Below are 13,132 nucleotides of genomic sequence, written 5' to 3' on the forward strand. Positions count from 1 at the left end.
TAAAAAAATTCTGAAATATGTTTTTTTTTAATTAAATAAATTTAGGAGAATTAAAATTATATTAAAAATATACAAAATCGATTTCTTGCTCTATAAAGCGTTTAAAATTTATTATGGACATAAGACGAATTAATCCAGACAGCTTGAGATAATTTTCTTTTAATTTTCCAAGCTTTAGACTTTCCACCAAAGCTTGGCTTGTTTAATATTTTCTTTATTTATTTTTATTTTTTAATTGAATATATTTTTATTATTAAATTTTCTTTATTAATGTTTTTTTATTTAATTTTTTTTTATTTAATATATTTTTTATGTATTCTTTTTTTTTATATTTTATTCATTTAAAATTGTTTGTTATTAAAATTTTTTATTTAATATTTTTTGTTAGTAAAACTTTTTTATTAAAATTTTTTTATATAAAATTTGTTTCCTAAATATTTATTTATATTTTGTATTTTTTTATTTTTATTTTAAAAATATATATATATTTTTTATTATTTTATATATTTTTATTTTAAATTTTTTTTTATATATTTTTTTATTTTATATTTTTTTTTTTATATTTTTGTTTTTTTTTATATTTTTGTTTTTTTTTTTTATATTTTTGTTTTTATATTTTTGTATTATGTATTTTTTATTATATATAATTTTTTATATAAATTTATTTTTCTTTTTTTTTTTTTATTTGGTTCTTATATATTTATTTTTAATTTCTTTTGGTTCCAAATAATAATTTATATTTAAAAAAAAATTTAAATATATATCTAACTAGACATCTCTGCCTTCGCCCCACAGAGTGTTTGCCTGCGAATGTGGTTGCATACTTTTAGGCTGCAACTGCAACGGCTGCTCCTGGTTTTTCGTCCTACTGCCCCCTCCCCGCTGTTCCCTCTCCATTCCCCTCCGCAATCCCGCTCATTGCCCATTGGAGGCTAGGCAGTTAATTGTAATTCTGCAAAAATGCTGTCAAAGTTATGCGAGTGCGAAAATGTCCACGGGCAATGAGAAAGGGGTAGACGCCGTCAACGATGGTGGTTTTGGTTTCGGCCCGGAAAATGGGAAACTGATGGGTTATGGGTGCCCAGAAGGGGTTCAGAGAGGGGTGCAAAATGGGGTGGCTATCCACCCGGACAGCGGCACTCGACCAAGCCCGCATTCGAGTGGATCGCAGTTTGTTTCAAAATTGCATTTTAAAGCCAGTCGGCAAAAGGCTGAGGCTTAAAGCGCCGTCGGAGCTGCAGCCTTTTGGCATCGATTGGCCATGGGGCTAAAATTCCGGAAATGCTACAAATCGGAACCAGCTGGGTTTCGTTAATCGTTTACGGTTTGTCAGCTCTGATTTTTCAACTTCCTATAGGCAAGGCAAAAAGAATGAGGAGGGATTTATGACTTTTTCAATTGGAATTTTTTAAGTTTTTTTTTTGCTTTGGTTTTTTTTATTAGTTTTGTTTTTGTGTTAAAATAAGGAATTTTGTTTGCTTGAATTTTATTTTATTTTTATTTATTTATTTACTTTTATTTATTGTTATATTTTTAAAAATATTTTTTATCTATTTATTTATTTTATTTAACTAAATAAATTAATTTAGTTATATTTTTTAAAATTTTATTTTTTTTTGTTTAAATTTTTTTATTTAAAAAAATTAAATATAATATACAATGTTACGTCTAATAAGTAATATTTAGTAACTTTAATTTTTATTATTATTATTTTTTAAATATATATTTTTTTGTTTTTGTGTTTTTTTTAAATTTATTTTTTATATTTATATTTCTTATTTTTTTTATGTATTTATTTTGTTTTTGTTTATTTTATTCTTATTTTATATATATTATTTTTATATATTTTATATACATTTTTTTTTTAATTCGCCTGTCTTTTTTATTTGTTTATTTTTTATTTTTTTTTAATTTATAATTAAATCTCTTGCCCTTTTACCTACAGAGTCTTGAACTAACCCAGTTAGAGCTTGATTTTATGGCAACTTTCACGCATTCTATTCTCTTAATGAAAAGCTCCCCGAATAACTTTATTTACATTGCCAAACTTGGCATATTTGATATACAGACCCACTCAAAAGTTATGCTTCTCAAAGGACGGAGAAACCTCACACCAACTGGCCACCAACAACCATCTCCTTGCCTCACATTTTGGTTGGTAATTCGAGTAATTAAATGTGATAAAACTTTATCTTTTTGGCTCTAAGGAAAAACGAGTTAGCATTTGTTGAGGTTGTTGTTTTTGATTCCCCAAATTGAAGTTACATTTAAGATTGATCCAGAATTGATGATAATTTTATGCATTTTTTTTTCATCCAGTCTTTTCCTGAAAGGTAATTTGCCAAACAATAAAATAAAGGCTAATTTCCTTACGAGTTTCCATTTATAATTTAGACGCCTGAATTGCTCAGTGTGCCACATGCCACCTTTAACCCATGACAGACCAGACTTTGACTTGGTCTTTGGTCTTCCAACTCAAACTCCTTTTGTGCCTTGATTTATCCGTTGACGTTTTGCCGAAATTTGGTGAAATCAGTGCCGGAACTTTTGCCAAAATGCTAAAAGCAATATTCACACGCTCATAATTTACAATCGCAAAGTTTCATCTGCCATTTCGCTGGCTTTTTCCTCCTCATCCTCATCCTAATCCTCCTCCTTCTCCGTGTGTGTGTACATTTTTCTTTATTCGGAAAGGAAGGAAATTATTACTTACATCAAAGATTTGCATACATCGTCTTAGTGGGTTAGAGGCAATGGCAAATTTGTCCCTGTCCGGGGGTGAAAATCCAAAGGAAAAGCGTAGGAAAAGCATTGTACAAGTGCGAGAGTGTGTGTGTGTGTTGCTGAAGAAGGAACAAGTTAAGTAAAAGAATTCGAAGGGAAAACTTTGCCTTCAATGAAATGAAATAAAATTGCATTACAACGGGCACGGCACACACACACACAAACGGGGGGAGGGGAATCCGGGGAATCGGAGAGAGACCGGAGCCCGTAAACCCGCCTTTTGCGACGTGTGCGAAAAACTTTCGCCTTGCTCCCATTTTTATTCCTGCCAATGGGGCGAAGTGAAGTCAAGTCAAGTCAATGAACGACGCACACAAACACACTTGGACGCACATAAATTTATTTAACCCGCACATGTGTCAAAGTTCTGCCCTGGGTTTCTTTTTTTAGTTTTTACTTTTTTTTTAACCCAATTTCCGCAATTAAGTTTATATCATTCACCTGAGCTGACTAAATCAGAGTCCAAAAGCAAAGCCAGGCAAAGCGAAAGCAAAAGTAGAATCCTTCTCCCCCAAGGACGAAGGCTGAGTGACAAGTGAGCTCAAAGGACAACTGATATGGCGTTTATGCGTTTTGGATTTGCATAATATAATGAGGATAGGATATATATCTCAGTAAAAGATATTTATATTAATAATTTTAAGATGAAATTTAAGATAAATTATGAGTTGTAAGTTAATATCTTTAATTGTGGCACCTAAAAGTATGCCAGAAAATAAAGAGTTCTGAAATATCTCAGATATGCACTTATAAAATAGTGGTAATATTTTTAAAAAATAATTCTTAATATTTTAAATTTATTTTTGTCATGATTTTTATAGAGGAATTGGCAAAAAAAATGTAAATCTCTACTTACGCTGCTTAAAAGTATGCTAAGAAATAGCGGGGAGGCATTAAAAAAGCTGAAAAACGCTTAACATCAGTTGAAATATTTTAAAAATTAAAATATGATTCTTAATAATAAACTTAATTATTTTGAAATAATTTTAATTACAAAAACATTTACTAAATAGAAATCTCTAATTACGGCACCTAAAAGTATGCTCAATAATATTTTCCAGGCAGTAGAAGGGCTGAAATATCTGTGAGTTATCCTCAAAAGTTATTTCTTACGTATTTAAATAATGTTTAAATTTATTTTCTTATGGTATTTGTTCAAATAGGTTTTAATTATCGAAAAATCTCCAATTCTGACGCTTAAAAGTAGGCTCAAAAATACTGAATACCTAGTAGAAAAGCAGAAAATGTTTTTAGAAGCGCGAAATATATTTTGAAAAGGATTTTTCTTGATAAAAATAATTAATTAATTAATTATTAATTTAATTTTCCAATATAAAATAGTAAATTTTTATTATAATTAGTAAGCTGCGTGTAAACGTAATGCCGGATGCAGTCATGATTTCAAATCAGATTCACACATGATGGCTAAGGTGATGGTTGGCAAATGCAGCTAGCAAAAAAGGGGGAATCACACAAAAGAGACGGGACTTTGCCCTCGGTTTTCGGGTGTTCACTGTTTGACTATTGCTTCATTAGGGTGCTGTGCGAGTGATGGACATGGACATACACACAGGGATGTGTGTGTGTGTGTGTGAAATGCAGGTGATATAGGTGCAGATACAACTGCAATTGCAGATAAAGAATATATTAGGGGGATGTCTCTGAAAGCTAAAGCAAGGGAAGAACAAGTTAGATGAAGGGAAATAGATAGTAATATTTAAAATAAGTAAGAGAGGAAAATATTAGGAAAATATGAGGAAAATATGATCAATATATGAGGAATATATGTGTTTAATTATCCTGCTAAGAAGATATAACTTCCTAAAGCTCTTTCCCAGAGAAACTACTTTCCATAACTACTCAGAAATGATCTAGAAAGGACCTGGCCAGGACCCATGCATATATATACTAAATATATTGATATAGGAAGGCGCATTCTACAAACATCGAGAGCAAACTGTCTTGGGGTAATAATAAATGGCACAGGACAAGGGAATTTGCCAAGTTAACGAAGCATCCTGGACCAGGACAACAGCAGAGTACAGCACACACAAAGACTTGGACACACACACAGAGAGAAAAGGGATGCGACTTAAGACGGGGCAAAGGACCCACGAGAAAAGAGACAACGAGAGAGAGAGAGAACGAGATAGCAAGAAGAGCTGCATTAAATCTATGCTTGTTTGCCTTTCATATGTACTAGCAAACAAGGACGAGTGCCACATATGCACCTATCTCACATTGTATCTTCTCAGTGGCGCGGCGGCGGCTTTGCGTTAGTGGAAAAAATAATTCTAACAGCAACTCAAACAGGCAAACAAACAGGCAAACAAACAAACCAACAGAAAACATGAAAAGCGGCGCAAAAACGGAGAAAATAAAAGAAAATTGCAGAGAGAGAGAGAGAGAGACTGAGAGAAAGAGAGGGAGGCGCAACATTTGATGTTTGTGCTGAACAAACTTTGGCACGAAAACTTGCTCCAAAAGACACCTGAGCTGGCTTTGCCACCGAATCCTACCTCCTCCCCTTCCCATAAAGTCACCCAGCCCAGCCAGCCCCGCCCACATTTCCCCCCCTCTCCCCCTTTGCCTGCTCTCGAACCAAACAACAAGCCAAAGAGAGACCGCCGCCCAACGCCCCCAAAGATCGATCACGTGTTTGAAAAGCGTCGACAGACTACACGCAGAGAAAATAGCAATATTTCAATTGACAATCTTGGACCATTTTTTTTATTTATAAAAAGGGTTATCCGCGAATCCCGATGCCAGACTTCACGTCACATTGAGACGGGTTCCATCAAACAGATTCTCTGGGGGTATTACCTAAGAATAAAATTAATGAAAAATTATATAAATAAATTATTATATTAATACTTACACAAGATACCACAGTGTACGTACAAAAACGATAAACCTATACGATAAAACCAACCATTCTGAAAGAAAGATGGAAATTTCCTTTGTTATTCATAAATATATTCACTTGATTCACTTGTTTACTTACGTGTCTTCCCTCGATTTAAGTCCTTCAAATTAAAGTAGTTTCTGTAATTCCTAATAGAACACAAGTTCTAGAATGCTTCTAGAACGAAGGAAATTTTGGTATTACTAAAAAATGCACTTTCTTTTTGTTTCACTAATTTTCTTTACCTTTTTCACTGAGAATTTTGATAATTTTTGAAACATTTTTAAGCCGAAAAAGAAGTTGTTGTGCCCCAGACGAGCTCTGGCTGCAAACTGAATGTATTCCGGCTGGGGCCTATAGGCTTGCCCAGTGACAGAAGCGTTTGTTCGATGTCAAGGATGATGTGATCTGAATTTTTAAGAATTTTTCTACATATTTTCAAATTTGATTTAAGCAGGCTATATTACGAATTATTTTGTATTTTTAGAAATACAATTATGTGCTTAGATACTTTTGAAGTTTGTTGTTTGCTTTACATTGGCGCTTATAATTCCCAACTGATTCTAGTTCAATTTTACAGTAAAAGTTAGTAAGTAATGTGGTTATGTGTGTGTCTATTGAGATTTTTGTAGTTTTTAAAAAAAGAACATTGCAAATTCTTCTCTAGGTCTCTGCTAAGAAAAAGTTTTCAAATGAATTTAATTTTTATTTGTTGTTTTCAGTGCACAAAAGACGTTGGGTGCCCAAGTAGAGGGACATATGTTTGCATTCAATTCATTCAAATATATTTTCAGCAATTTTTTCTTGTCATTTCATATGTGATGATGGGTGGGTGCTCTCTGTGTGTGCTGTGTGTGTTTTTTCCATTCAATCATTTCATGGACAACATGTAGCCTAGACATCTATTCCATGTCGCCGTGTGTTTGTTGTCTGGTGATTGACCCACAAAAAAATAAGAATAAAAAAGGAGAAGAAAAGGAGTGAAAGCCACCTGAGTAGAGATGCTGTCCCTTCATTGCACATACCATGTCGTCCTTCGTCCTTGGTTCCTTTTGGACAACAAAAGACTTGGCGCCCGATTTGATTAGCAGGAGTAGCAGGAGAGAAGCGACCAGATGGAAAAGAATGCTGTCATGTGCTCGTGTGGTGTCTTTCTTTTTATTTTTTCCTTTTTTTTTTTTGGGTTATTTTTTTTTTTGTTGATCCTTGAAGTGCTCTGCCCCGACTTGAGCCACATATCCTGTGAATGGGCTGGACGATTGCAGATGCATTTATGAATTGCACATGACTTGCCGAGAGTGGCGCAGAGTGGTCGATGGCTGGTGTGGTGCGGTGTGCTATGGTGTGGTGTCTCCCTGTGGCCGGATTGATGGAACGGGTTAAATTGGTGTTGCACACACACTCATACACACACACACACACACACATAGAAACCGCAACTCGGCTGGAAGATGCTAAAAGGGAAAAGCACTTAGGCAGGAAATAGTCCTGAACAATAAAACGGGAACCTAGCAAAGATACATGTAAGCTGAGGAAGTGAAGTGAGCCAAGCTGAGATACTACCTGGATATGCGAGAGGAAGATTGGTTGGAAAAGGCTAAGGAAAAGGTAGAAAATGTCCATAAACAAAAGCTGAATTTTGTGTAAAATATTAACTTACAATCGAACAAGATCAGGTTTTTCAAAAAGTTTGAAAAAGGGTTAAATTATAATTTAAAAAAAAAATTAATAAAATATTACAAACAAATGTAATTAAATTATAAAAAAAAATTAATTAAATTATTTTAAAAAATTATTAAATTTTAAAAATAAATAAAATTGAAATAATTAAAAAAAAAATAAAATAAATACAAAAAAAATTTTAATAAATATAAAAAAAATTAAAGAAAAATAATAAAAAAAAATAAATAAAATTATTTAAAAATAATTTAAGAATATAAAAAAAAGTTAATAAAATTATTATAAAAAATTAAATAAAATTAAAAAAAAAGTAATTAAATTATTTAAAAAAATTATATAAAATTATTTAAGGAAATTATATTAAATTGCAAAAAAAAAGGAAATCAAATTCTTAAAAAAAAATTAAATTAATAATAGAACAAAATCAGTTTATTTAAACTGGTTTTAAATACATAATAATATAAATTTAAATTTAATTTAAGTAAATTTAAAACTTTTTTCATACAAGAAAATTTTTTTAATTCATAAATAAGCCAAAATTCTATTAAATTTAACTGGGAAAGCTGTTCTGAGTTAGTTTTTTATTTTGTTAATAAAACTGCAAGCCAATTTTAATTAAAATATTTACCTATAATTTTATATAATTTTTTTTTTTTAATAAACAAAAGTTAAAAAATGTATAAGTAAGCCAAAAAATACAATAAATTTAACTTAATCTTTGACTTTAATAACTTAATTCTTAGAATCCTCTCAGAAAATTTCTCTTTTAAATTTTTCCTTAAATTTCAAAAGTATTTGCCTTTCTTATTTTTATTTTACCGAACAAATATATTTAAATCTTTGGTGACTTTGACGCTCTCCTTAACCCTGTTGTTACTGTGTGTGAAGGCAGGTCCTTTATGTTTTTTTTTTTTATTTCCATTTTTTTTTTTGTTTGCTCTTGGCATAGCTTTTTGGCTCAATACATTTTTGGCTGCTCCAGTTGCCTTTTATCCTCATCCTGTATATCGCATAAAGTGTGAAAATGCCAAAAAATTGTCGTATGTTGCGGTTTCGAGAGGACCAAAAGGAAAACCTTCTTCGTCCTTGGTTCTACAGCAAAAAAAAAAAACAAAATTATTGCAATTTTGTGACTGTGTGCTACGTGCATTTTTTTTACACGAGTGCAAGTGGATTTGGTGTTTGTCTTAGTACTGAAAACGGGGAAAACATTCATAAAGTTGCCTCTCCGCACGCTTAAGTAAACACGAAAAGTGTAAAATGATTTCATCTGATGATGATTATGATTATGATTATGATGATGATTTGGCTTTGGGAATTGCATGCTCCATTGCGTCATGCAATTATGTATTATTACACACACGCCCACATTTATTTGCACAAATGTGGAGCAAACAAGCTGGGAGACATTTGCATATAATAAACCAAAATTCCATTTGCTTATAGTAGTGCCAGGCAGTCAGACAGCCAGGCAGTCAGGCAGCCCTCTAAAGTGAAGTGAGGCAGCTTAACATAATTCCCCGGGTGTCATCATCTGCATGCTGGGTAAATCTAATAAAACCGCAATCTCTGCATTTTAAATGAACATAATTAATTTGCGAAATAAACTTAAACTTTTTAAGTAAATTTCACCAAGGGAAATGTGTGTGTGTTTAGTGCTTGTTTCTACCTTTGAAAATTATTTGTATATTAATTCTTGAAACCATTCAATTTTCCATGGCCTTTTCAAGATCCTTAATCTAGAAATTCTAGCAAATTAATATTTAATATTAATATTAAAAAAAGAAAAAATATTAAATAAATTACAGTTTAGAATATCTTTAAAATTAATTATCTTAATTTTTGTTTTTTTTTTTAAGTATTGTAATTTATTCAATATTTAAGTCAAACCAATTTTTTTTATATTGAAAAATTATTTAAGCTTTGGTGTTAAAGATGATCAAGAATAAAAGGTCCGAAATGCCTCCTTCACTGACTAAACTCATAATACCCTTCAAGGAGACCCAAATTATTCGATTTCTTTAAAACGATATTTATCGATATTTTAAATACCAATTTTTTTGATATATCGAAGTCTAAAATCACCAAAACTAAGTCAAAAAAGCATTAAATTCAGTTCGGTAAACTTTTCTGTACAAGTTTTTTTGGGGTTTACAAATATGCATACTAAATTTTAAATTTCAGGAAATCAAATTTTTTGTAATTTTTTTTATACAATATTAACAATAATTTTGTGAAAAAAAATTTTCAAAATATTTTTTCTTCCAAAATTTGCCTAGTTCGATTCGCCTGTTGATGCTGATCAAGAATATATATGATTTATGGGGTCGGAAATGACTCGTTCACTGTATAAAATCAAAATACTCTTCAAGAAGCCCTAAAATATTCGGTTTTTTTAAATCGATATTTATCGATATTTAATATGGTACTTTTCTCGATAAATCAAAGTCTAAAAACACCATAGCCCAGCAAAAAGGAATTAAATCAGGTTGGAGCACTTGTCTATGCTAGTTTTTTTCTAGGTTAACGAATCTAGATACTACATTTTTATATTTCTCTAAATTCTACAACTTAAATTTCAATGGTGGTAAAACATTATTAAACCCCAGAGATCAACCACTGTAAATCGCTGGCCAAATTATGCATACTTTTTGCGAGCTTAATGAGTTTGCCTAACATGATATGACGCGGAAGCGATGGCCCTCGGGCGCTGCGAGCTGTCAACAAAATGCATTCAATTGAATGCATTTCCTCCGGCCGGCCAACTGCAATTTTGGCCAATAGCTCGATTTCAGATTTTAATTAAAAAATATGCTTATTTGCTTAACCGTGCGTGTGCGCGTGTGTGTGGAAATCCTGGATAAAACGACCCGAAAGCCACATAAATCTCCGTAACATTATCGGGGACTGATTTGGGCTTAGGATTTCTTTATTTTTTTTTTTTTGTTGTTTTTATTTCTACCCCAGACTGGGGCAAAGTGGCTGTGTTTTGGAGGGCATTAGCCTAATCCCGTCACAAATCCACCCAGAATAACGAACTGCGAAGGGCTCTGGTGATTAGCCAGAGAAAAGCCGGCAGAGAAGCTGAAAATAAAATCGCAGCACAATCTCTGGCAGGGGAAAAAAAAAACAACAAAAACAAGGTCGAAGTGAACAAGTCTCTCTCTTTTGCAAATATCTCGTGTGTTTTATGGCTTAATAACATTAATGGGATTATTGTTTATTCTACTGGATTTGAATGAAGTCCTTCTAAGTGTTTGAATGGTGTGTTTAAATGGTTAGGAATTTAATAGGTGGAAAGGGAGTACAAGGAGTGACGAATAAATGAATAAGAAATAAGGGAAATTTCTTAGAAAGGCTTCCTAAAAAACATTTATTTTTTAAAGAAAATGTTCTTACAATTTTCTGGAATATTAAATCTACTGAGATGTCTTTGGCAACTTTTTAAAAAATATTATTTGAACTTAGATGGTAGTAAAACTTTATTTAATATTTTTTTCAGGCTTTGAATTTAATTATTTTTGTTTATTTTTTATAATTAAAATATTATTTTGATGGCTTTTATTATGAAACATTTTCTGGAATTTTAAATTTTCTAAGATGTTTTAAGAAATTCTTTAAAAAATGTTATCTAAACTTGATTGATAGTACAAATTTATTAAATATTTTACTCAGGCCTCAAATTAATTGTTTCTGAGTGTTTTTAAATTTAAATATTATTTTAATGGCTCTTATTATGAAACAAAATTTCTTAGAAAGATGTCTTTAAAAAACTCTTTAAAAAAATTTTAAATCTAAATTATAGTAAAGTATAAAATTAATTATTTTAGGGATTTCTTAAAAATAAAATATTATTTTATGAATAGTTTTATGAGAAAAATACCAAAAAAAAAAACCCATTTTTAATACCATACCTTCGAAACTTGTTGAGAAATTCCCTAAATTAAACACACATTTAAGAATTCCAAGCAATATTCATTCACACACTCACTCCACTCAACCCACTCACCCCACTCACTTGGTGCCAAAAGTTTTTTCATAATTGACGACAAGCTTCCAGGATCCTTTAAATCTTCATCATTGTTATGTCCATGATTCTGTTAATGATGATTATGATGACGATGATGGGCAAATATTTTACGTCATTAATTAGCGCAAGGCAGAGCGCGCTCGAAACTATTACGTAATGCGATAACACCAGCGAAAGCAACAAGAACAACGCAGACAGCATAAACTATTATGTGCGAAATTTTTAATGACGTTAAGCGCGAGGGGTTACCGGGTATGTGGTGGGTGGGGCTTAATAAAGGGATGATGCCGGGATAAAAAAAAAGAAAAGAAAACAAAGCGAACATTGTTTAAGGCATTTTGCAGTCTACATTCATTTTCTGCTCACAATGAATACTCTTTTTTTTTGTTGAGGGGTTTTATTTATTTTGAAAGTGGGTTAAAAAATATAATAAAAATTAATTAAAATTGTAAATTAATTCATTAAAATTGTAAATTAATTAATTAAAATTGTAAATTAATTTATTAAAATTGTAAATTAAATTATTAAAATTGTAAATTATTTAATTAAATTGTAAATTAATTAATTAAAATTGTAAAGTAATTAAATAAAATTGTAAAGTAATTAAATAAAATTGTAAATCAATTAATTAAATGTTAAATTACATAAAATTTTAAATTATTTAATTAAAATTGTAAAGTAATTAAATCAAATTGTAAATTAATTAATTAAATTGTAAATTAATTAATTAAATTGTAAATTAATTAATTAAATTGTAAATTAATTAATTCATTTTTAATTAACTGAAATTTTTAATTAATTGAATTTTTTAAATTAAACATTTAATTATTATTTTTTAGGGTATTTTCCATTTCGATCTTTCAAATTACGTTTAGCCTTTTCTTTTTTTCTGGTTTCTTTTCACTGTTATTTTTGATGCCCTTATAATTAAATTATTTAGCGCAAATTTGTGCACAGTTGTTGTCTCTCCCACACACATACACACACACTGGGCACACTCACGCACACATTAGATATGTTATCATTACTATAACGCCACCTCCCACTCGCCCGCTCTAGTTCATCCCTCACTCCAAGGATAATGAGAATTTAAATCGCAATAAAGTGCCGCTGTGAACAGAAAAGAACCAAAAAGAAGGATCAAAAAAGGAGCAGGAAAGAGGAGCAGAAGCAAGAGCAGTAGAAGAGTAACAAGCTAAAATAAATGTTTAGTCGAATTCCGCAAGGGAGCACCGCGGGGATTGGATTAAATGCGCGGCCAAGGGGTAAATGCTAGTGGGTATCCAGGAGGAGGGGGATGAGAACTGGGAACAGGAGCAGGAGCAGGAGCAGGAGCAGAAGTTGGAACTGAAGCTGGGGCATCATCGGCAGACAGTGAAAGTGTTGCCAACTCGGGGAACGTCTGCATCCCAAGTGCGAGTATTTGTATCTGTGTATCTGTATCTATATCTATAGTTGCATTTACAGTTGCGTTCAAAGCAATAGTTATGAAATAGTTTTTGGGAAATATTAAGAAATTTCAAATTTATGGCTTTATTTGAAATTTAAATAAAAACCAGAAATTAAAAAATATAATATATAAATAAATAAAAAAATAAAAAAATATAAAAAAATATAAAAAATTTAAAAAAAATATACAAAAATATACAAATATAAAAATATACAAATATAAAAATATAAATATATTTTAAAACCTGAGAAATTAAATAAAGCTAATGAATTTAGGGTTGTTA

The 13,132-nt window shown here is 31.0% G+C and overlaps 1 long non-coding RNA gene across 1 annotated transcript; it reads right to left on the reverse strand.

The window, feature by feature from the left end:
- Positions 1–5,485: 5,485 nt before the first annotated feature.
- LOC108076044 (uncharacterized) lies at positions 5,486–6,094 on the reverse strand. The gene is made up of 4 exons (XR_001770760.3): positions 5,935–6,094; positions 5,789–5,866; positions 5,663–5,720; positions 5,486–5,607 (listed from the first exon to the last, which is right to left on the reverse strand). It is a non-coding gene; the product is annotated as an uncharacterized lncRNA (long non-coding RNA).
- Between the last annotated feature and the right edge of the window lie 7,038 nt (positions 6,095–13,132).

This window comes from Drosophila kikkawai, chromosome X (assembly GCF_030179895.1).
Source record: "Drosophila kikkawai strain 14028-0561.14 chromosome X, DkikHiC1v2, whole genome shotgun sequence".
Lineage (NCBI taxonomy): Eukaryota > Metazoa > Arthropoda > Insecta > Diptera > Drosophilidae > Drosophila > Drosophila kikkawai.